Here is a 26563-nt window from a genome sequence, read left to right on the forward strand (position 1 = left end):
CCATCAACCAATTTTAAGGTAAAAACGGATACACTTACAATAAACGAAGATAGAAATAGCATGTAGTTTAAAGCTGGCCGGCCACAATGCAAAAGCTCCCGTCCTCGACGAGCGTGGTGACGTCAGCACGTACGTACCTCCTCAGATGCGTTTTGTCATCAATGAGGGGCGGGTAGCGTGCTGACTTACCACCATAATTAGTAACATGCCTCGGTCTGAGTTCCGGACATGAATCCATTGCCGCCATCTTAATTATTGGCAGAACCATTTCACTATGTAAAACTTTATTTAGGCTTGCCCATTTCTATCCAGAACACTAAATATCATAGAAACACAGACGAAGAGCATAACAATAACATGCCTCAGTCTGAGTCCCTGGCATGAATCTGTTGCCATCTCAATTATTGGCAGACCTATTTTACTCATGTAAAATTGTATTCAGGCTTGCCCATTTCTAGCCCAAACACTGAATATCTTAAAAATAACGACCGAAAACAAAAAACAACACACGTCCACTTAGTATAGGTAGCGTGTGTGTAGAAAAAAGAAAATAAACTCTAGAACCTAAATAATAAAATAATATTAACGTGAACCAGTGAATAAAAAGTGTATGCAACCATTAAAAAATTAAGGTGATATATTATGAAATAAATCCCAAGGATTGCCCATGGTGTCTTACTTCTAATTAATGTGTGGATATTGGATCTAAATGTGATATCACCAGAAATGCCTCCAAGAAAAGAAATAATCTGGTATAAATTAAATAACAAATAATATATATTTAATAGGTGTAAAATAAATAATCCAACCAATTAATATTTGGTGAATTTAAATGAATGTATGAAATTCAATTAATGTGAAAAATAAATGTATGATATTAGATATTTAATACCGTGTGTAATAAATTATAAATTTAATAAATATATAAACAAATATATATATTAAAAATTAACTTGATTAATTATTAATCGAATCCATAAACTGATATAGGTAATTAAAATAAATTTATATTTTTATATAATTATAAGTGACGTGAAAATATGTGTACTAAGTGAACTTTAAATAAATTAATAAATATATAAAAAATTAATCGATTAATAGCGAACTGGAGAGAGGTTGTATGACTCAGACCAAGCTTACAATAAAAGCACCTATGAGTTATCAATAAAAGCGTTGACATATATTGGGAGACACCCTATTCCTTAAAGAAGAGGCCCCTCTAAAAACGACCTGAGGCCTCTCAGGCAGAATGTCTTTCAATACACGATTGTTATTGACAATGGGCCAGTGTTGGGACAACATTTGTTTAATGTTTTTGTGCTGCATAGAATAAGTGGTTAGAGCAGTTCTTTTTTTTTTTTTTTTTTTTTTTTTTTTTTATTCTTTTATATATTTTTCTTCTCAGTAGCTCTTGCAAAGGTAAATACAGCTTACATTTCGTGATACATATTTATACACTTTAATGTACTTTTTACACTATTATTCATTATTCTCCCTAACTACCGATCCATACTCCCCCTTCCTAACTACTAGCTCTTCCACTACATCTTCCTACTCTCCTAGCTTAGTCCTAGCTTCCCTTCCTCTTATCTTCCAAATAACCCCCCCCCCCCCCCAGCAACCAAACACAAAAAAAAAAACCTCAATACTCGTCTCTCCCCCCTCTCCCCACCTATAATTTTTGCTCCCTATATCTCTCATATGGGGTCCAAACCTGTCTGTACTTCTCTTCTTGCTCTCTTATACCCATGGTCAAATTCTCCATTTGCTGGATTTCTGTTATTCTACCCAGCCATTGTTGCCTTATCGGTGGAGATGTACTTTTCCACAAGATTGGGATACAAGCCCTTGCTGCAGTCAATAAATGCCTAAGCAAAGAGTTTTTAAACCTTGCCATGGAAACGGGGAAGTCATACAATAGGTATGTAGCTGGATTGTTCCCCAAATCCACCTCGGTGATTTCTTTTACTGTGTCCGCCACCATTTCCCAAAATTGTTTCAATTTGGAACATTCCCAAAATATGTGTATCATAGTGCCCTCTGCTACTCCGCATCGCCAGCACTGATCTGACACTTCTGGGAATATTCGTTTTAATGCTACAGGGGTTTTTTACCATCTAGTTAACATTTCATAACCCCCCTCCTGGTATCTGGAGGCTAACGAAGCCCTGTGTGTGAACTTAAATATTTTTGTTTTCTGGGTATCTGAGAATTTGGTTCCCAGTTCACTTTCCCATGCTACTATGAAAGGCAATTCTTTTGGCGCTTCTGACTCTACTACCAAACTATACATTAATGCCAGACCATGTCTCAGCCGTTCCCCCTTTAAACAAAGTTCCTCGAAATCCGATGTATCTCTAGTCATTATGCTTTGTGATTTCATAGCTCTGATGGCCGCTTTTAATTGAAGTTGTCTAATTGGATCCAATTCCCTCCTCACTACGTCTTCCATTTCTCCCGCCGACAAGCTTTGGTTCTCACTTTCAAAATGTATTAGTCTACTCATTCCTAGTCGTCTTAAGTTATTAAAATGTAGATCTGTAAGGCCTATCCCAAATCTAGGGTTACCCAGGACAGGTGTCAGTGGGCTTTGGTGTTTCGAAATTCTAGTTTTCCTAAATATCCTTTTAATAGCTCGTATTGTGGCTCCTATTGTTGGATGTTTCTTCAACCCTTGTGGAATGTCAGCCTCCTGTATCCACACCATTCCCTCCAGGGGGATGTTTGTAATTTTTTGTTTCATAAGGAGCCATGGTTTTTCCTTCTGATGGACACACCATTCTATCACCCTTGCCAGATGAGAGGCATCATGGTACCCCATTGGATCTGGGAGTCCCGCCCCTCCCCTGTCCTTGGGTAAAATCAGGATATCTCGCCGTATTCTCGCTGACTTTCCTGCCCAAATAAACTTCCCAAATCTAGTTCTTAGATCTCTCAAAAAACCTAAGGGGATCTTCACAGGTAAGGTCTGGAATAAATAAAGTAATCTCGGCATGACGTTCATTTTTATAATATTGATTCTTCCGAACCATATGAAGATCTCCTTGTCCCAACGCTGGAAATCTGCCTTAATCTGTCTAACCAGAGGTACGAAATTCAGCTCATATATTCTATTTAAATTTTTCGGTATCTTTGTTCCCAAGTAACAAATATGGGAATCTGTCCATCTGAAGGGAAAATTTGCCGCCAATTGTCGCTGCATCTGTCCTTCTACCTCCACCCCCATTGCCTCCGATTTGCTTTAATTCACCTTAAAATTGCACAGGTCCCCATATTCCCTTATCTCCTTTAACAGAGATGGTAGCGATAGCCCTGGGGACGGTATTGAGAACAAGAGGTCATCCGCAAATGCAGCAACTTTATATTTGTCTCCTTTAACCCGAAGGCCTCTTATATCCGTGTTCGCCCGGATAGTTCTCAGAAATGGTTTGAGGGCAAGGATAAAGATAATCGGTGAAAGCGGGCATCCCTGTATTGTTCCGTTACATATTGGAAAAGGGTCCGACAATGCCTCATTTACCTTTACCCTTGCCGTCGGACAGGAATATAGACTTGAAATCCAACATTGCATCCCTCTTCCTAGTCCTATATGTTGTAGTGTAGCTCTAAGAAATCCCCAATCCACCCTATCAAAAGCTTTCTCTGCATCAGTTGAAATTAACACTAATGGATTTTGATAGAATTGGGACATATAAATAGTACTTAGCACTCTTTGTGTATTCTCCCTTCCTTCCCTACCGGGGGTAAATCCAACTTGATCAGGGTGGATTAAGGCGGGTATATGGGTCACTAATCTATTTGCAATTATCTTTGAGAATATCTTCAGATCTACATTTAATAAGGATATTGGTCGATAACTAGGACATATTGTGGGATCTTTCCCTTCTTTAGGGATAACTGCTATATGTGCTCCCAGTGTTTCTTTTAGCATCGGCTGTCCCTCTTTTATTGAATTAAAGGCCTCCAGGAACTTTGGAGCCAATTTTTCATAAAAGGTTTTGTAATACAGTAAGGTGTACCCATCTGGGCCTGGTGATTTACCCAATTTCATTTCTTTAATTGCCTCTAAAAGTTCCTCTGATGTAATCGGCCCCTCTATAGTATCAGCAATTTCTTCTGAAATTCTGGGCATTCCTGATGCCTTTAGATCTTCTTTTATTCTGTCCTCTCTTCTCTGAGTCTTTACTGATGTAGCTTGGCACTCCAATTGATACAGGCCGCTATAATATTCTCTAAAAGCTTTCGCTATTAACTGCAATGAACTAACTAGGATATCTCCTTTTGAGTTTTTATTTTTTCAATGTGGTTTTTTGCTCTTGTTTCTCTCAGCGCGTTTGCCAACATCCTGCTTGGCTTGTTCCCAAATTCATAGTATGCCCTTCGGCATCGAGTTAAATTAGCCTTTGCCTTATTCAGAAGTATCAGATTCAGTTTATCGCGGAGGGACGTTGGTCTCTCTTCAACTTCTACTCTTTGTGCTTTCTTATGTTCATTTTCTAGAATTCGGATCTCCCCAAGCAGGTTGTCTAGCTTTGCGGTGAGAGCTCTTTTTCTATGTGCTCCCAATGAGATAAGGATTCCTCTCAAATAGCACTTGTGTGCCTCCCATCTGCATAGCGGTGATGTTTCATCGTTATCGTTCATTAAAAAAAAAACATTTCTATTTCCTGATTTACCTTACTCTCATATTCTGGCTCTTTGATTAGTGTTTCATTGATCCTCCAGTTCCACTCTCTAGGACCCACAACCCCCCATTCAATGGAGCAATTAACTGAGGCATGGTCTGATATCGTAAATGATCCCATAGTAGTTTCTCTTAAGTTTAACAATGTATTTTGGTCCAAGAATATATAGTCAATTCTTGTGTATGTTTTATATTTTGAGTAGAAACTATAATCTCGCTCATGGACATGGAGGGTCCTCCAACAATCTACTAATTGTAGATCTTGTAAAATTTTCCTTACCTTTCTCAACTTTATGTTGGATATGTTATAAGACCCCCTTGAAGAATCTAGACTGGGATCCAACACCATATTCAAGTCTCCTCCCATAATTAGGACCCCCTCTTTGTTTTGATTTACCACGTCTGCATATTTCTCCAATGCGGATACCAGGTCTTCATTTGGGAGATAGATGTTTACTAAGGTAACCTTTTGTTCATTTAATGTCCCCTTAACCATGAAGCGTCCTTCCTCATCAGCCACTACCTTAGATTCTCTCCATGTTATCCTTTTGGCCAACAAAATTGCTACTCCGTTAGCTTTTGAAGTCTGGGACGCTGCTAAATATACTGTCGGGTATCTCTGACTCCTCATCTTTGGAATCTTATCTTTTCTAAAATGTGTTTCTTGTAAGAAGACAATTTGTGATTTTAATCTCCCCAATTCCATAAATAATTTGGATCTTTTTTCTGGGATATTTAACCCTTTCACATTATAAGTGGTAATCTTTATTTTATCCATCTTGATTCCCCCCTTTTTTTTTTTTTTTTTTTTTTACAGGGAGCAGTAGAGGGCAGAGGGACGGGAGAGACAACCGCCCCAAAAAACAAAACAAAAAACCCCCAGTATCTCAGATTATAGTCCTCTGTCCAAATATTCTTAGTTCTCTCCCCTTTGAAGCCCACTAATCTTGTGGGGGTCCCACTGTTGGTAGGAGAGAGGAAAAAAAAATTTTTTTTTGAGCGTCTCCGACTTCCCTCCAGAAGGAGAGGCGCTCTAATGGGGTTAAGTACAAGAGCACCGCGGAGAGCCTCGCCTTCTACCTATCTTGGAGCACCCGCTCTATATTCTTCTGATCCCCCCCTCCTATGTCCCCCCCCCCCCCCCCCCGGAGCCCAAAGGCCCCCCCCCCGCCAAATAGTGATTTTAACACCAATCTATACATATCATACATATCAAGATAAACCGCAAATACACGTCAAACATAGTCAAAAGAAGAGTCAAACAAAAAAAAAACAAAGACATAGGAGAAACCCCCCTCTCTAGTTCCAGCCCTTTGCGTTCATTCCTTCCTACATTTATCACCTTACATTATTACAATTTTTTTCTTTGGCAACCTTGTTACATAATTCCCCTCTCTTCCTTTATTGTCCCATCCTCAGACCCTATCCTCCACTCCCCTTATCCCTATCAGACTTTCTGGTCTTTCCCCCCTTGCTGCCACCCTTTTAGGTATCAAGCACTTTTAGCTTTAATTTTACTTCCTTAGCTCTGGATCACACCTTTCCCTACCCCGTATTGAACCCCTTACCCAAAAGAAAAAAAACAAAAAAAAAATATAGAAATAAACACCCCATCCCCAAAAGGATATAAATCTATACCATCTAAATCTATACCATAATGCCCTCTGGGGGCTTCCCAGTGTCGAGTATTTATAATTACAATCTATGTGTTATATGTATATTATGTGTATATTAAATACTTATACGTGTATCGTGAATTATGTGTATTATAAGTCTCTATTGTCCCGGTTGTCCCTTTTATCTATTATTGGTGTGAATATATATGTGTATTAAATATAACTTATCTCCCTATGTGAAATATCCTTGCACTTCTAATTATCACTATAGAAGTGTAAAAGTGTGAAAAGAGATAAATAGTGAGGGGGAAAAAAAAGAATTTAATATCCCACTAATATCCCTCCCCAAAAACACAAAGGGAAAAAAAAATGAATTATTATTATTAAATATTTAGGACTAAGCCTAGAAAAGCCTAGAAAACATATCACAAAACTAAAGCATCCCAAAAAAAAAAAAAAACCCACTTCCCCTCATCTCTAATGGATGATCCTTCCCCAGAGAAAGGAGCCAATAAACACCAAAAAAAAAAATATTAACCCCTGCTTCCTCCCACCCTCCCCCTCCCAACCCGAGGTTTAGGGATTAGGGAAGTATGTGTCCAATCAATATCATTGTTGGGTCATTAAACCATTAGTCATTTGTCCTGTTGATTTTTCCGAGAGAGGAAAAAAAAAAAACTATTCTGTTTATTTCATGCCCAACCTCTCTCCAAAAAAAAAAAAGGGGGGGGAAGATCACCTATGGACCGAGGGGCCTCCCAAAAAAAAAAAAAAAATTGTTTAGAAACTAGTATAGGAATGATGTCTCTTCTTTTACTATATATTAAATTCCAAAGTTCCTAAATTAAACTTTTTACTTTCAACCGGTAACTTTAAATTTGGACTGTAGATTTCTGTGTCAGCTCTATTTCCCCCCAGGTCTAATTTCGCTCTCCCTTCCTCCATCTCTGTCCCCCTAGTAGCCAATTTGGGGGTTTGTCCATTGCTAGCGATATCTCCAGCCAGTTGGGGACCTCCATTGGCTCTAGAGCAGTTCTTTTTGATTGTCATTAACATCTTGTCTGGACCAAGTGTCAAATCTGGTACATTTCTAGTGACAGCCGATGTCGCGTCACTATATACAATTATCCCTCACGGGTTGGGTCTTGAGGCCGCTCTGGGTTTTCTTACTAGAGATTCAGGGCTTCATTGTGACCAGATTTTCTTTTTGATGGAACTATTGGAGTTTGCACCAACTCATTATTACTTTTGGTTTAGTAATCAGTTTTACAGGCAGGACAGGGGGTGGCTATGGATGCTAAATATTCCCCCAGCCTGGCCAATTTGTTTATGGCCAAGTAGGAGGAGGATGTCATCTATGCCCGGGACATACCTCAGTTGGTTCGATTGGCAAGGTACATAGAGGACATCCGCCTCCTGTGGGATGGGGATGCACCATCTCTCCAGACCTTTATGGCCTCCCTCAATGAAAACCATAGAGGTATAGAATTGAAGTATTAGATGAGTCAGCTAGAAATCAACTTTTTGGATTTGAGAATTAAGGTTAATGGTAAAAAAACAAACTACTTCAACACACTTCAAGTCTACAGACAGGATTTAATTTATTCCAGTAACAAGTTGTCATCATAGGCCCTGGCTTGGATCAGTTCCGAAGAGTCAGAATATGAGACTCAAAAGGAACTGCTCTAGCCAGGATGAATTCCTACAACAGGCACAAATACTTACCCATAGGTTTTTGGAAAAGGGATATACCAAAGCCAGTTTGGTGACTACCCTTGAATCGGTTAAACAACTGAATCGAGATAATCTTCTTATTGAAAGACCTTGCATAGCCGGGAATTTTTCGACAGGGTGTTCCATTTATAACCACTTATTCTGTGCAGCACAAAAACATTAACCACTTGTCAACCGCCCGTCGTCAAAAGATGGCGGAAGGAAGACTGTTATTCTGGGCGGACATCATATGACGTTGCGCCTTTAAAAGCCACTAGGGGGTGCATGCGTCACATCACTGGGGACCGGATACGCGTGCCCGGCAGCCGCGATAGCTGCCGGACACCCGCGATTGCCCAGTAACTAAGCAGGAAAGTGGATCTGTGTATGTAAACACAGATCCACGTCCTGTCGGGGAGAGGGGACCGATGGTGTGTCCCTTGTACATAGGGACAACCATCGGTAACCTCCCCCAATCACTCCCCTCCCCCCACAGGAAGAATCACTCCCTAGGGAATACATTAACCCCTTGATCGCCCACTAGTGTTACCCCTTCCCTGCCAGTCACATTTATACAGTAATCAATGCATTTTTATAGCAGGGATCGCTGTATAAATGTGAATGGTCCCAAAAATATGTCAAGTGTCCGCCGCAATATCGCAGTCACGATAAAAATCGCTGATCGCCACCAATACTAGTAAAAAAGAAAAATGCTATAAATCTATCCCCTATTTTGTAGACCCTATAACTTTTACGAAAACCAATCAATATACGCTTATTGCGATTTTTTTTTTTTTTTTTTTTAAATATGTAGAAGAATACGTATCGGCCTAAACTGAGGAAAATGTTATTTTTTTTTTTAATTGATATTTATTAAATATCAAAATATCAAAAAGTATTGTGTGTTTTTTTTTTTTAACTTGTCCCTTATTTTTTTATTTATAGCGCAAGAAATAAATACCGCAGAGGTGATCAAATACCACCAAAAGAAAGCTCTATTTGTGGGGAAAAAATTATAAAAATGTCATTTGGGTACAGTGTTGCATGACCGCGCAATTGTCATTCAAAGTGTGAAAGCTGAAAATTGGTCTGGGCAGGAAGGGGGTGAAAGTGCCCTGTAGGCAAGTGGTTAAACAAATGTTGTCCCAACACTGGCACATTGTCAATAACGATTGTGTATTGAAAGACATTCTGCCTAAGAGGCCTCAGGTCGTTTTTAGAGGGGCCCCTTCTTTAAGCATTAGGGTGTCTCCCAATATACTCGATCCCCCCTCCAGAGTTAATTTCTTTGGTCAATTAACGGGTTATTGCCAGTGTCGGAAATGTAGAGTGTTCTCCTAAAGCGTAGGTTCACCCGAATAAAGGAATAAGATCACATTCTTTATACTTCCAACATGTACAGTATGCCCTTTTTTTTTTTTTTTTTTTTTTTTTTTTTTTTTTTTTTTGGGGGCTCTACATACCTTATTATGGCTATTTTCCACCCGGCTTCCGGGTACTCACTCCTGCGGGAGTAGGCGTTTCTATGCAGAGGCGCAATGTCACCTGGGACTTCGCCCAGGTGATTGACGTCCTTGAGAAAAATTCCCCCCCCCCCCCGCGCCCCCCTATTGCGTAGGCGTGTCACGAGAGTCAGAGTTTCCGAAAGTAGCCGAACTGTGAGTCGGCTCTACACGGCGCCTGCGCACTGACTAGGAGCCGTGTAGAGCTGACTGCGCAGGCACCGTATAGAGCATGATATCAAACCCTGTTCAACAGTAGGTGTGGTCTATTAACTTCAATGCCCCTGTGGACTACAGTATATAGGGAGGACTAAACGCCCCCTACAGGTCAGACTAAATGAGCATATCACAAATATAAAATCAGGTTTCAAAAATCATTCGGTATCAAAGCACTATTTATTGGTGCACAAAAGAGACCCTTCAAATACTGTTCTTAGGTATTGATAAATTTAGCCCCAATTGGAGAGGAAGTTCTCTAGTGAGGGCAATCTCTAAATTGGAGATATCATGGATATTTATGGCCAAGACTTATGTACCTTACGGGTTAAGCATTGATGTAGATGTCAATGCTTTTATTGATAACTCGTAGGTGCTTTTATTGTAAACTTGGTCACGTACATTGTTGTTTTTTATTGGATTATAAAGGTTAGTGGGGTTGTGTAAATACAAACTCTCACCAATTCGCTATTAAAGTGGAGTTCCACCCATAAATATAACATTACATCAGTAGTTTTAAAAAAATGTCATTAGTCCTTTACGAAAAATTCTTTTTTTTTTTTAGATGCCTTCAAAGTGTTGTTGCTAGGCAGAATAGTTAATCTTCCCACTTCTTGCACCTAGGTGCTTAATGCTTCCTAACCTACACCACACAGACTCCTGGGAATGTAGTGGGTGTAACTTTCCAGGAGTCTGTGCACTCCCCAGTCTCGAAGAATCATGTGACTTGGACAGCACAGGTGCTGAAACCTGATCTGACACTTCTTGTGCAGCACCGAGCATGTGCGAGATCTGCAAGGCTGAAATCCAGGAAGTCATACAGTCTGGCTTCATGATGCCCACACTTAAGATGGCCCCAGTCAATTTCTATTTTATAAAGTGTCTAAATGCTGTAACAACCTAACAAAACGGACCTTAGTTTACAGACTAACTTTACTAGAATACATTAAGCTTGTGTATTACAGGGGTATTTATATTTAAAAAGTGAAATTGTGGCCGGAACTCCGCTTTAATCTATACATTTTTTATATATTTATTAATTTATTTAAATGTAATTATTTATAGTTCACTTAGTACACATTTTCTCACATGTCACTTATAATTATATAAAAATATAATGTCATTTATTTAAATTATTACCTATATCCGTTTATGTATTTGATTAATGAATCAAGTTCATTTTTAATTTATATATTTATTTATCATTTAATATCTAATATCATAAATGTATTATTCACATTTAATTTCATACATTCATTTAAATTCACCAAATATTAATTGGTTGGATTATTTACACCTATAATATTTGTTTCATTTATACCAGATTATTTGTTTTCTTGGAGGTATTTCTGGTAATATCACATTTAGATCTAATATCTACACATTAGTTAGAAGTAAGACACCATTGGCAATCCTTGGGATTTATTTCATAATAAATCATCAATTTTTATTGGTTGGGCATACTATTTATTTATTCATTCACTGGTTCACGTTAATATTTTATTATTTAGGTTCTAGAGTTTTTTTATTTTGTTTTTACCTTGATTCAATTGGTTGATGGTATTGCACTATGGTCCTTTATTTCTCCTTGGGTTAAACACCTATTTCCACGAGTTTCCACACCTGCATCTATCCATCAGCCCGGAGTCTGGTTTTGATAGAAGATCCCTGTCAGTTTGTCTGGTAATGGGGATATCCCATACGTGGTAGTGCACCATGCAGTGGACTTTGGGTGCCTCTCTGTTATCTGGTCAGGGTAATTTTGTGTTTACTATCTGCCGTCTGGTAAGGAGTTTTTTATGCAGTGGTGGTACACTTGTGCAAGTTGATATCACAGGATTACGCTATGTTATATTTTTATTTTTTGGGGTTAACTTCCCACCCATCATTGGAGGAGTGAGTGTTCTCACTAACCAAAAGCCTGGGCTGAGTTAAAGCCACTTGCTTTAGTGGCTTACTATCTGGTAAGCATGCTGTGACGAGATCCTTTCTCGCCCGGTTCTGCTCTCCCGACACTCCTCTGCTACCAGTGAGTCAGCTTGCAGATTGCAGCGTCTGATGGTCCAGTCATCCAAGGTTCCCGGGATCCGAATTACAGCTATGTGCCATTCGGACCCATTAAGGAACAAACACCAGGCAGGCTGTATGTAAGTTCCAACAGGACTCTTTATTTTCAAGTACACAGCACACTTTTATACAGAATTTTGGAACATCCCACTCCCAACAACCGCTTTCCTATTGGTCAATTGTAAAGTATATGCAGTCTTCACTCAAGTCCTCCTTGACCATGCAAATGAGGACTTGAAATTGTCAACAGGGATTGGTCCAATAGCTTGGATAGAAAGACATGTGTATTGAGACAGAAGCCCCAGGGGGTAATCAATGTACACAATAACCTGGTCTACTTAATTACTACCTCTGAGAGGTTACATTGCTTTAGACAATAGAATGCTAATTCAATACAGCTGACAGGAGGCTTCTGACCTTTAGAACAATACAAAGTCCCTTAGCGTAAACACATACATCTTCAACCACACATAATAGATTCAATTAACCTTCAATCCCTAATTCTAGCCAGACGGACTGTCTCCGACACCCGCTCTTAACCTGCAGAACACAATAAAAGGTATTTCACAAGCTGGTTCCACTTAGCATTTCAAAAGCCTTGCATTGAATGTCCCTCTCCTGTGTAACAGATGTCAAGTAGAAACACTTTAATATTTCAAGGTACATGACACATGCCTTCTATCAGGTTATAATTCAATTTCCAGGATAGTTATTGTGTCACATCACACCAGCTCAACCTTTGGACTGTACTATATAGCATAACCCATTTTGGACTCATTGGCGCAATTTTTTTCTTTTCCAACCCACTGATATTTTCTGGTTGGGGCATATGTTAATTAGTTCAGATCAATATGTATAATTATACACTGTAGTAGAGCTGCACGGTTAATCAATTTTTATTCCCCCCCCCCTCTCGATCTTAACCACTTGAGCCCCGAGTCATTGTAAAATGACGTCTTCACGGTGGCTCTGAAAATCCAACAGGACGTCTATTGACGTCCTGGATTCCTCCGGCCACTGGGGGGCGCGCGCGAGCCGCCGATGCGCGTGCCTGGCGGTCGCGATGTCCGCCAGGTACCCGCGATCGGTAATGACAGAGCAGGGACGTGGAGCTCTGTGTGTAAACACAGAGCTCCACGTCCTGTCAGGGGAGAGAGGAGACCGATCTGTCTCCCTTGTACATAGGGACACAGATCGGTCACCTCCCCCAGTCACCCCCCTCCACACACAGAACACAATACATGTACACATTTAACCCCCTCCTCACCCCCTAGTGTTAACCCCTTCAATGCCAGTCACATTTCTACAGTAATTAGTGCATATTTATAGCACTGATCGCTGTATAAATGTGAATGGCGCCAAAAATGTGTCAAAAGTGTCCGATGTGTCCGCCATAATGTCGCAGTCCCAATAAAAAAATCGCAGATCGCCGCCATTACTAGTAAAAAAAATAATAATAATAATTCTGTCCCATATTTTGTAAGCGCTTATTGCGATTTTTTTTTTTTTTTTTACCAAAAATATGTAGAAGAATACATATCGACCTAAACTGAGAAATTTTTTTTTTTTTGGAAAAAAAAATTGGGCTATTTATTATAGCAACAAGTAAAAAATATTGAATTTTTTTTCAAAATTGTTGCTTTTTTTTGTTTATAGCGCAAAAAATAAAAACCGCAGAGGTGATCAAATACCACCAAAAGAAAGCTCTATTTGTGGGGAGAAAAAGGGCGTCAATTTTGTTTGGGAGCCACGTCGCATGACCGCGCAATTGTCAGTTAAAGCGACGAAGTGCCGGAAGCTGAAATTTCACCTGGGCAGGAGGGGGGTATATGTGCCCGGTAAGCAAGTGGTTAAAGTGGAGATCCATCCATTTTTTTATGTTTGTCTGTGCTGCATGCCCTAATCTCATAGTGTTCAGAATGGACAATTTTTATTTATTTTGTTGCTTGTAAATACTTTTATTTTGTAGTCCTTCATTACTTCCTTATTAGCCTAGGCTATTAAGTCACAAGGCTATTTGCAAGGGTTTCTGGGATAGGCATCATGTATCCCAGTAGTCCTTGCAAATAGCCTATTTGCATAGAGAAGGGGCGGCAACTTCCTCTGACACTCCCGTTGCTATGGAAACCTGACTGAAACCTATTACATCGCTTGTGCAGCACTGAGCATGTGCGAGATCTGCAAGGCTGAAATCCAGGAAGTCATACAGTCTGGCTTCATGATGCCCACACTTAAGATGGCCACGGTCTATTTCTAGGTTATAAACAAACTAAATGCTCTAACAACCTAACAAAACGGACCATAGTTTACAGACTAACTTTACTAGACTACATTAAGCTTGTGTATTACAGGGGTATTTATATTTAACAAAGGGAAATTGTGGGTGGAACTCCCCTTTAACCAAGCATTTTCCCCGATTCTATGCAGAGTTCTCTGCTCAAGCCGACCGCTGTCAAAAAAATTTAAATAATCAGGCAGTGTGCCAACAACATTCCTCAGCCACTGAACTATAACTATAAACATTGTAAGGTTTTGTTCTTTAGCTCAAAGGAATGAACTTTCGTCTGTAAATCAGGGAAGTTTAACCACTTGACTAAACCTTTTTCTGACACGTCTTGGTTTCAAGTTAAAGGGGGTTGTAAACCCTTGTAAAAACCTCTGACAGTGGCCGGCCCCCTATCCTTCCCCACCTCCCCCACCATTTTACTCACCTGAGCCCTTCCGATCACTTGGCAGAGACATGCTCTAACTCTCTGGCCGGGATTCTCGGCTCTTGATTGGATAGATTGATCGCAGCGCAGCCATTCGCTCCCACTACTGTCAATCAAATCCAATGACACGGGGGGCAGGGCCGAGACCGGCATTCTGTGTCTATAATAGAAAGAAGGAACCACCGCTCCAGATGATGTACCTCAGTGGTGAATAAAATAGCCCAAATTCCAGTGGGTGCAGGCAATGCACAGAGCATAAATGGGAGAAAATAAATTTTGGACAGCCGCACTCCAATAAAAGGTAAAAAGGTGGTGCCTTTTATTCTGGTAAAAAAATACTACAAAAGCAAGAAAAAAACAGCAAACAGTGGGGTAATAGAGCTAACTAGTTTCACATTGATAACCAATGCTTAGTCATAGCTGGCTAAGCATTGGTTATCAATGTGAAACTAGTTGGCTCTATTACCCCACTGTTTGCTGTTTTTTTTCTTGCTTTTGTAGTATTGTTTAACCAGAATAAAAAGCACCACTTTTTTACCTTTTATTGGAGTGCGGCTGTCCAAAATTTATTTTCTCCCATTCTGTGTCTATAGATGCAAATGCTGCATCTATAGACTTAGGGTTTTGCTAGAAAATTACTTGGAACCCCCAAAGTAAAGTTAGCCCATTTTTTTTTGTAGAATATAAAGGATGATGTTACACTGCGAGAATCGTAATCTTTTTTCTAAACAAACTGTGATTCTCATTTTTGCCAGAATCGTGCAGCTTTATATACTGTAGGTAATTTAATTGTGGCATTGCAAGTGTGCCACACTTCTTTTGATACAATTTTAGTTACATTTACTAGTAGGGTGCAAGCAGCTTGGTCGTTTTTGATTTAGTGCGTAATATTGCATTAACCACTTGCCTACCGCCGTATAGTAAAATGACAGCAGGCACCCTCCCTCCTTCCGGGGGGAAAGTCATATGACCTCTTTGTTTTCCTGGCATTCTGGTGAGCGCCTGCGCACTTGCTGCTTCACTGTGTACTCGATGCGCTTGCCCGGGGGCCGCGATTTGCTCATCACAGAGCAGGGATCTGTGTGTTTTTTTTTTTTTTTTTTAAATTGGGATATTATAGCAAAAAGTAAAAAAATATTGTTTGTTTTTTTCAAAATTTTCGCTTTTTTTTTTTTTTGTTTATAGCGCCAAAAATTAAAACCACAGAAGGTAATCAAATCCCACCAAAAGGAAGCTCTATTTGTGGGGAAAAAATTATCAAAATTTAACTTGGGTACAATTTTGTCATTCAAAGTGTAACAGCCCTGAAAGCTGAAAATTGGCCTGGGCAGAAAGGGGGTGAAAGTGCCCTGTATTGAAGTGGTTAATGGTAGTGACTTGTAATTTTTTTTATATATTTTTTTTTTTTTAGGAACTGCTGGCATTAGAACACTGAACAACCCAATGAATGGATGAAATTAAGGGCAAAGTTTCAGTGGATCTCCTTCCAAACCCTCCTTACTGCTGTCAGTTAAAACCGAAGAGAGAGAGAGTGTGCAAGACGTGTTGTAACAACTAATATCATCCTTTCCTTGATTCCCAAGAAATTTCACGGAGGGTTACGAGGAGCTTCTTGATCCCTTATTCCAGCGTCCATGGTGTCTTATTGTTGTGTTTTTCTTTTAATTTTCTGTGAAGAAACCAGACATGGATACTGCACCCATCCATGTTCCAACTACTGAACCGATGGTCATCTCATGCTGTTGTTTTTTCAAGCCTTTCTATGTGTGTATTGGAAACACTTGAAGGTCCCTTTTATATTGGATGGGCTCAAGTCCTCCTGCAGAAATGACTCTAATCTGCTGCAGTCAATGTTCTACTGGGTTTATACATCTGATGAACCATTGACCTTTGTCTAGGTCAAATTCCACAAATAGATTGATTATACTACTGACTATTTTGCTTGCAGTCTGCCTGAAGTGGCTGAAGTGTGTCAGCACTACTATGGAACAGTGTAAATATACTTTTTTTTTTTTTTTTTTTGGGAGGTCACTGTCCTTCTGTGATGTAATGTAATATCCCATATTTTGCTGTCTTGAACTTGAAACCTTACCTTTCTAACACTGGAATATAACAGCCTCCTATCCACTGCGCGACAAATCTTTAAAGATCAAAATGCTTATAAATGGCAAATTCACCATATGACCAAGGGGTGGATGTATACACTGTATGAGGATAAGTATGCCCTAATTGCTGAAGCCACCCAATATACGTTTAGGAAATTAGTCTTTGCAACTTTTTTTTTTTCTTGCAGTGGAGGGTTGGGGGGCCCCTCAGAAAACATGCTGTTCTTAATGGGACAGCAATTTAAATTTCTTGGAGAGAAAAAAAACTCCAGCACAAACCTTACCCCATTCCATAGTCCCTTTTTTTTTTTTTGCGCTTAATTTATTGAACAAGAGTCTGTGTGTGTGTGTGTGTGTGTGTGTGTGTGTGTGTGTGTAATTTATTTTCCCACTGTCTTATGTCCCTTCCCTTAAACAAGCTACTTTTTGCTGGGTTTTAATGTAAGAAATTTACCGTGGGACTGACCCTGTATGAGTGTTTTTTGGTTGACAAGAAGAAAGATGGATGTGTCCTACAAAGCTCTGTTTGTATATAATGTGTTATAGGCATGGGAAGGACACATTCTTTTTGGTTTTAATTTTTATTTTTGAAACATATTTTGGACTCTTGCAATTTCTTTCTTTGTAAATGTTGAATAAGAAATTCCAGAAAAATTTGTTTTTGTGTCAGTGATGAGTCTTTCTACTTTGTCTCTCCTGTCCCTCCCCACTCCATGAGAAATAAGCACTTGCTTAATTCTTGATCTCATTTGCGGTCTACAGAGGATTTTTTTATTTATTTATTTTTTGCTGCCATTTTGTCATTAAATGATTCAAGAGGGGTGGAGAGCAGGTTAAAAAAATAAACAATTTAGATATACTGGCACTTCAAGTGTATTTGTCTCCTTTGCTTTTGTCATGTTATGAGTGGTGGTTTGCCCTGATTTTCAGTGCAGATCAAAGGTAAGACTTTGGTTTTGTGAAGTCTATTGCACACCAAATTGCAAAATGTTAAAGATGAACCTTCAGGCAGATGTTAACATAAGCAGTTTATTAATAAAAAAAAAAAGAGAAATGTAATATATTTATAGATGCAACTTTTGTAAGCACCTGAATTTGTCTTTCAGTTCCTGCAATACCCTGCACAGCAGCCTGGAAAGGGTAGGGACAGCAATATTGTCCAGTCAGAGTTCTATTTTCTGACAGCAGGCAGAGTGTATTTTGGGCCAATTGAAGATTCAGGTCTACAGTGCAAGTTCAGAACTGTTGGCAGAGTTTTTGGGTCAACGGAAATAAAGAAGCTAAAGGTGCAGACTGGAAGTAGTACAATAAAAAAAAAGATTCTAAAAAGTAGAGAGTTTGAGACTGTTTGCTTCAGAGTGTCAAGTAAATTCTTATATATTTGGTGGATTAGATGTCTAAAAGATGGAGAATGCTTACCACTCAAAACAATTCAAACAACGGCAAAGTAACTCAATTTAAAAAAATCTGCCTTTTCTCAACCATTCATTGAAGGACACAGAGTTGTACCAATTTGACCTGTGAGTTTAGAGTGCTACCCAGTGGCCAAATCCTCAACACTGCTTGCAGAGCTCTGTTCTTTCCCTTGCTTTCAAGGATGAAAGGACCTATTCTCACCATACACTGTATAAGGGGTGTTTTTTTTTTTTTTTTGCAAAGATTAAGATTTATTATTTTATTTTTAAGATCTGCAGTCAAGTGCTGACTGGAAGTCTGGCCAGATATCCCCAATCAGCTCTTTTCAATATATTTTTCTGTGATGAAACCTTTGAAATATTTTTCAGGTCTCAATGAACCCTTCTCAAACATGGTAATTTAAAGCTCAAGGTACATTGGTGTAAATCAGTAGGTTGTGGATATAATATGACAAACAGGTGTGGGCTATATAGGGTATCGGATATGTAGACTGGGTAACTTTTAACACCTTCCTGCATTATAAGAAAACATTTTTAGTGAGAATCATAAAATAAAACTAATAGTGGCAGAAAATGCATAGGAATACACAAAGGAGAACCAGACCAAAAGGATGACGATGTCCAAGAAACTTTTAATTACACAGTTGCATGCATATGGGAAACAATTGAGAAAAAAGGTATGGTGCTACCTCATAGATAATGAATTCATAAAAAAGCATATTGAGCTAGATTCAGTAAGAATCGCCTATCTTTAGGCGAGCGTAGCGTATCTCATATACGCTACGCCGCCGTAACTTTGAGAAGCGAGTCCTGTATTCTGAAAGAATTTACGCCTGAAGTTACGGTAGCGTATATGGGCCGGCGTAAGCCCGCCTAATTCGGAATAGGATGGTAGGGGGCGTGTTGTATGCTAATTGTGACCCCACGTAATTGACGCTTTTAACGAACGGCGCATGCGCCGTCCGTGACAGTATCCCAGTGCGCATGTTCGAAATCAAGCCGCAAATAGTCAATGCTTTCGACGTAAACGTAACTTACGCACAGCTCTATTCGCGTACGACTTACGTAAACGACGCAAAATTCGACGCTGTCCCGACGTCCATACTTAACATTGGCTACGCCTCATATAGCAGGGGTAACTTTACGCCGGAAAAAGCCTTACGTAAACGACGTAAAACAATGCGCCGGGCGCATGTAAGTTTCTGAATTGGCGTATCTAGCTCATTTGCATATTCAACGCGGAAATCAATGGAAGCGCCACCTAGCGCCCAGCGTAAATATGCACCCTAAGATACGACAACGTAGGAGACTTGCGCCGCTTGTATCTAGGCAACATTGAGGCGTATCTGATTCTATGAATCGGGCGCCGAGATGCGACGGCCTGCATTCGGAGTTACGATGGCGTATCTGGAGATACGCCAACATAACTCCTTTATGAAGCTAGCCCATAATGTTCAACAATCAATAAGGATGTATAAAAAATATATATGAAAAAATAGTCCAAACAGAAATCCTTAATGTATCTTCACAAGGAAAGTACAATCACTGTGATCCAAAGAAAAGTGCAGAGGCAAAATTATATCTTTCAAATAGTGCGCCACCACAAATAGTGCATACAAAATGCAAACTCACCAAAACTTCAAGTAAAAAAAGCCTTGTAGCAATATGAAATTTCTATCAACCAGCAGCATACATAGACGATACCCCTACGCCACAACGTATATCTTTTTGCAGTAATCAAACAACCAGGCTCAGGAGAAACATATTAGAGAATCATAGCGCAATATGTTTATTTCGGATGAATAAAATGCACACTTTCAGTATCTCACAAAATGTGAGCGCACGGAAAAAATTACACTTTGCTACAATGTAAAGTAGTGAGTGTACAGCTTGTATAATAGTGTAAATTTGCTGTCCCCTAAAAAATAACACACAGCCATTAATGTCTAAACTGCTGGCAACAAAAGTGAGTACACCCCTAAGTGAAAATTTTCAAATTGGCCCCAGTTAGCCATTTTCCCCTCCCCGTGTCATTGGTGTTACAAGGTCTCAAGTGTGAATGGGGGCAGGTGTGTTAAATTTGGTGTTATCACTCTCTCTCGTCACTGGAAGTTCAACATGGCACCTCATGGCAAAGAACTCTGAGGATCTGAAAAAAATAATTATTGCTCTACATAAAAATAGCATAGGCTATAAGTTGCCAAGACCCTGAAACTGAACTGCAGCATGGTGACCAAGACTATACAGCGGTTTAACAGGACAGGTTCCACTCAGAACAGGCCTTGCCATGGTCAAACAAAGAAGTTGAGTGCCCCTGCTCAGCGTCATATCCAGAGGTTGTCTTAGGGGAAATAGATGTTTGCGTGCTGCCAGCATTGCTGCAGAGGTTGTTGGGGTTACAGGTCAGCCTGCCGGTGCTGAGACCATACGCTGCACACTGCATCAAATTGGTCTGCAGGGCTGTCGTCCCAGAATGAAGCCTCTTCTAAAGATGTTGCACAAAAAAAGCCCACAGTTTGCTGAAGCAGTCTAAAGACATGGATTACTGGAACCATGTCCTGTGGTGTGATGAGACCAAGATAAACTTCTTTGGTTCAGATGGTGTCAAGCGTGTGTGGTGGCAATTAGGTGAGGAGTATAAAGACCAAGTGTGTCTTGCCCTACAGTCGAGCATGGTGGTGGGAGTGTCATGGTCTGGGGACTGCACAAGTGCTGCTGGCACTGGGGAGCTACTGTTCATTGAGGGAGCCATGAATGCCAACATGTTCTGTGATATACTGAAGCAGAGCCTCCCTTCGGAGACCGGGCCGCAGTTCCACAAAGCCGTGGTGTGCGTTCCAAAGCACAGGGGTTAGGAACCAAAAAAACGTCAATTAGGGATGAGCTTCGTGTTCGACAGTTCGTCGAAATACGAACGTTACAGGCCGTTCGCGCCAAATTCGAGTGGCGTTTCACGGCCCATAATTCACTGCGGCATTACAGTGCATTGCTGGCTAATGATTGGCCAAGCATGCACTATGACCCGCATGCTTGGCCAATCACAGCTTGCAAAAAACAGAGAGCTATAATTGGCCAAAGCCAGGGTGGCTTTGGCCAATTATGGCTCAGGGGGTTTAGTACACGCCCCACACTATAAAAGGCCGCCTGCAGGTCGGCCTTGTGTAGTGTGTTGCGGAGGTTAAGAGAGAGAGTGTAATTTTTTCTAGGTGGATAGAGCAGGCAGGCTAGTCAGTTAAAGTTAGTGTGTAGAGGATATATATGCATCCCATGTGTTGTGTGTGTGTGTGTGTGTGTGTATATATATTTATACACTGTATAGTATAGCTAGAACCGCTCTTCCTAATTTACTGGCAGGCAGGTGATTGTGTTAGCTGCAGTATTCTCACGTGGTGTACTGCCCGTGTCCTCTGCAGTTTGCACCTAAAGCTACGTGGTGTGTACTGCCTGTGTCCTCTGCAGTTTGCACCTAAAGCTACGTGGTGTGTGTACTGCCTGTGTCCTCTGCAGTTTGCACCTTAAAGGAAAATAATTTTTTGCCTAAAATTAATGTCTGCAAGGTAGACAGACAGAATAGTGTAATGATTCTGTTAAAAAACGAGTAAATACCTATTAAATTCATTCATCTATATCACCTCCGGCATTCTAGTTTCTGTTCTCTTATTCACTTCCTGGTTTGTTTTGTTCGTTCATGTAAGAACTACATTTCCCAGTATGAATTGTGGCACGCCCAGTAATTCACACCTCCTTGAGGTCTCTAACACGTAGAGAGCGTCCTGCCGCACAGATGTAGTTCCCAGGAGGGTGTGAGCACGTTACTGACCACCGCAGTAAACCCTCCCATCACAGTGGTCAGTAAAATCAGACAAGCAGGAAGTGAACAGAGAAGAAATAGAGCAACTTCTGAGCAAAAACGAACAATGAGGAAGTGAAAAGAGGAATGTCTGCAGGTAAAGGATGCTTATTATGAAAACATTTTTTTTCCTTTACAACCCCTTTAAGCTACATGGTGTGTGTACTGCCTGTGTCCTCTGCAGTGTGCGCCTAAAGCTATGTGGTGTGTGTACTGCCTGTGTCCTCTGCAGTGTGCACCTCAAGCTACATGGTCCTCTGCAGTGTGCAGGCCATTAGTATGTCTGGAAGGACAACAAGGAGAGGCAGAGAGGGGCAAGCCCGCTCTGCATCTAGAGGCAACTTTGCTGGTCATGGACACTGTGCATCCTCATCAGCACGTGGCCGTGGGACACGCTCGTCCTTTTTTTTTCGGCAGCTGGCCGTGTTGAGCTGCAGCATGCCGAAGACTTGGTAGAGTGGATGACCAAGCCGTCCTCATCCTCTCTCACTCAGGCTACTTTGTCTGGCAAAGCAGCTGCCAAGGTGGCCTCTTCCCTCTGCTCAATGGCATCAGTCACTCCTTCCCTAGCCCCACCATGTCGTCCTGAGGAGTCCCTCGAACTGTTTGATCAGTGTTGGGTACATGCTGCATGAGGATGCGCAGCGTTTTGAAGGCTCCGATGACGGCTAGAGGAAGGCAGTAACGTGAGCCCAGAGAGAGAGGAGGTGCCCAATAAGGACAGCAATCTGGCAGTCATGTTCCCTCAGCTGCAGCATACTGCCAGGTTTTCTACAGTGATGAGGAGGGAGGGGATGATGAGGTCACTGACTCTACGTGGGTGCCTCATAGGAGAGAGGAGGAGGCACAGGCACATCCCCAACAAGCAGGATGCCCTCCAGGGGCCAGCTTAAGGGCAGCATACCGACTGCATCACAACGCAGAGCTATGTATGTGCAGGGCGCTGCTGTCTCTCAGCGTTATTCCAAAATTTCTTTGGTGTGGGCCTTTTTTGAGACGAGTGCATCAGATCGCACCTCTGCTATTTGCAACATATGTCTCAAGCGTATCTCGCGTGGCCAAAACATCACCCGTTTGGGCACCACATGCTTGACCAGACATATGTTGACTTGCCATGCAGTTCGTTGGCAAGCGTACCTCAAAGACCCACACCAAAGAACAAAGCGGACATCCCCTTGCTCCTCATCAGCTGGGATCTCTTACCCCACTACACCCTCAGTCCTCTCTGAAGCCTGCACTGATAGGACTGAAGGTGTAGAATTAGGTGTGTCACAGCCAAGTACTTGCGGGCAATCTACTATCAGTGCACGGTCATATAAAGCCAGTGCCCGGCTGGCAGACCTCCAAAAGGAATCCAACCTGCCCAAGAACCTCCTAATCTGTGACATGCCCACCAGGTGGAACTCTACGTTGGCCATGCCTTAGCGGCTGCACACTCAGCAGAGGGCCATCAATGAGTATTTCTGTGCCAATATGGCCGCAGGACAGGGTCAGGGGAGCTTGGGTTTTTCCCCACGCCAGTGGGCCATGATCAGGGATGCATGCACTGTCCTGTCACCATTTGAGAAGGCCACGAGAATGGTGACAGTGCATGCATCAGTGAGACTGTCCCTGTTATTCGTCTGTTGGAGCACACGATGCGTGGAATAATGGACAGGGCCCTTGAGGCAGAACAGAGGGAGGAAGAGGAGGTCTTGCCTTACCTCTCAAGGCCCCCTTTATCCAGACAGTGTTCCTGCTTGTCCGCCTATCACACAGGAAGAGGACGAGGAGAAGGATTGTGTCAGCATGGGGGTGGAGCCTAGCACTCAGCATCAGCAGCAGTCTTCAAGGGATCAATTACAGTCCCAAGGAACCCATGGTCTTATACGTGGCTGGGATGAGGTGGCTGCGGATCATGTCGTCCTCAGTGACCCAGAGGACTCTGCACCGAATGCCTCAGCAAACCTACGTTGTATGGCCTCCCTGATCCTGCAAAGCCTGCGGAAGGATCCTCGTATTCGTGCTATCAAGGAGAGGGATCATTACTGGCTGGCAACCCTCCTTGAAACACGTTACAAGAGTAATTTTGCGGACCTTATCTTGCCGGCACAGAGGCAGCAGAAGATGAAATATCTTCGGGAGGCCTTGCAGAAAGGTCTGTACAATGCGTTCCCAGATACTGGGAGGTTACAAAATCCTGGTCTTGGACAACGTGTTGCTGAGGCTTTGGTCAGTCACAGAAGGAGCGGTGGAGAAGGTGGCCGTCTGAGCAATGCGTTCAGACAATTTTTTAGTCCGCAGCCCCAAGGTATGACCGGTTCCAGCAACCATCGCCAGCGTCTGTTTTACATGGTGCGGGAATACCTAGGGGCAAGATCAGACTTGGACACCTTTCCCACCGAAAATCCTCTGGCTTACTGGGTCTTGAAGATGAATCACTGGCCAGAGCTTGCACAGTACGCAATTGAGCTACTGGCTTGTCCTGCATCCAGCATTCTTTCAGAACGCACATTCAGTGCTGCTGGAGGCTTTGTAACCGATCACAGGGTGCGCCTCTCCACCGACAGGCTTGGATCACCACCAGCTACCAAGCACCTGATGCTGATGTAACTGAATATTTTTTTTTTTAAATGTCAGATCCCTTCAAGACTGCCTATGCTGATGCTGAGTGACTATCCTGTTATGTTTAGTGACTACCCTTTTCCTCCTCAATGATCATGCTGATAGCTTGTAAGAACATTTTTGGTCCTGGGCACCAGTGCCTAAGGCCCAATTTTTCTGCCCCTGTTTAACAGGGTCGTGTAATTAAAATTTTTGATGCAATACTTTGCAGCGGGCTCATTCCTGCGCTCCAACTAGAGTATCTGTGAGGGGTTGCAGTGTTGTTGCACCAGCGCCCAAGACCCAATTTTTCTGCCCCTGTTTAACAGGGGCATGTAATTACAATTTTTGATGCAATACTTTGCAGCGAGCTCATCCCTGCGCTCCAACTAGAGTATCTGTAAGGGGTTGCAGTGTTGTGGCACCAGCACCACCACCAACAAAGGCCCAATTTTTCTGCCCCTGTTCAATAGGGGCATGTAATTACAATTCTTGATCTAATATTTCACAGCAGGGCCCATTCCTGTGCCCACCAAGAGTAACTGTGAGGGCTTACAGAGTTGTGGCACCAGCACCACCACCAACAAAGGCCCAATTTTTCTGCCCCTGTTCAACAGGGGCATGTAATTACAATTCTTGATCTAATATTTCACAGCCGGGACCATTCCTGCACCCACCAAAAGTAACTGTGAGGACTTAGTGTTGTGGCACCAGCGCCAGCACCAAAGGCCCAATTTTTCTACCACTGTTCAACAATGGCATGTAATTACAGTTCTTGATATAATAGTTCACACAGCAGGGCGTTCCAGCGCCAACCAAGACTAACACCTAGGGCCCAAATTTATGCAGAGTATATACGGTAGGCCCCTACTTTCAAACATCCAACTTACAAACGACTCCTACTTGCAAACGGAAGGAGACAACAGGAAGTGAGAGGAAATCTACCCCTAGGAAGGGAAATTCTCTTCTATAAGAGGTGTTTCCTGTTCACTGATGCTTTATCACCAATTCTTGTTTCACTAAAAAAAAAATTTTTTTTAAATCATTTGTCATTGGGACAGAAAGCGAATTGCAATCTTCTGAACAGATGCATACAGACAGCAAAACAAATGTTACAGGGGTGATAACCCTTCTCTATGTTTTCAGAAAAGCTTAAAAATAGATTTTATGGCTGGAGCTACACTTTAAAAAAAGTACCAGTTCAAAATTACAAACAGATTCTACTTAACAACAAACCTACTGTCCCTGTCTTGTTTGCACCGCCTATATACTGCTGTTCAAAGTATATAGGGTCAAAGGGGCTTGTAATGACCTGGGGGGAGTTGCTGGAAACCCATGCTATTTTTCTCAATGATTTTCATCCATATTGCAGGGACCAGACATTACATTTAAGCCGCAAGCAGTTTTAAATTACTTTTTTCTTATAGTAATCTCATTTTGTGCAGGGACAGTTCTAAACATGTGCCACTTCACAGGCATACTATAGACACCCAGCAGGTACGATATTTTTTTTTTTTTTCATTTTAAGCATTATTAAAATCACTGCTCCAAAAAAACGACCTTTTTAAAACTTTTTTTCCATTGATACATGTTCCCTGGGGCAAAACCCGGGTTCTCAAACCAGTTTTCCGACAATAACTTGCATATTAGGCTTTAAAATGAGCACTTTTGAATTCGAACGTTCGAGTCCCATAGACGTCAATGGGGTTCTAAATGTTTGCGCAAACGTTCGGTCCGTTCGAAGGTTCTGGTGCGAACTGAACAGGGGGGGTGTTCGGCTCATCCCTAACGTCAATAGGAAGCGGATGTGCAGCCTCTATGCATTTCATATTACATCCAGACAAAGCTACACTACTACGCAGCGAAAACGCATTGACGGAAATTCCACTTGGACGCCACCCACACATTCCCCACTCTGGCTACGAGCATACAAGGAGTGACTTCCTCCTCTGAGGAACCAAGGAAGGAGGAGCCCATCACAGCGTACCTGTAGGGGCTGCCATGCACCTCACCAAACCCAGAAAGGAACGGTGACAGCGATTGGCTACCAGACTCAACCCAGCACTTTGTCGCAGCAGAACTACAAGCATTCCCAGCCGGG

General features: G+C 41.6%; 1 protein-coding gene across 3 annotated transcripts in view; it reads left to right on the forward strand.

The window, feature by feature from the left end:
- The window catches only part of SOCS7 (suppressor of cytokine signaling 7), a 110240-nt gene extending 92755 nt beyond the window's left edge, over positions 1–17485 (forward strand). For all 3 annotated transcript variants that reach the window (XM_040329848.1, XM_040329846.1, XM_040329849.1), the window contains one exon: positions 15921–17485. The gene's annotated coding sequence lies outside the window, so the exon portion shown is untranslated. The remainder of the gene's footprint in view (positions 1–15920) is intronic.
- The last annotated feature ends 9078 nt before the right edge of the window (positions 17486–26563 follow it).

The sequence above is a fragment of the Rana temporaria genome, chromosome 12, assembly GCF_905171775.1.
Source record: "Rana temporaria chromosome 12, aRanTem1.1, whole genome shotgun sequence".
Classification (NCBI taxonomy): domain Eukaryota; kingdom Metazoa; phylum Chordata; class Amphibia; order Anura; family Ranidae; genus Rana; species Rana temporaria.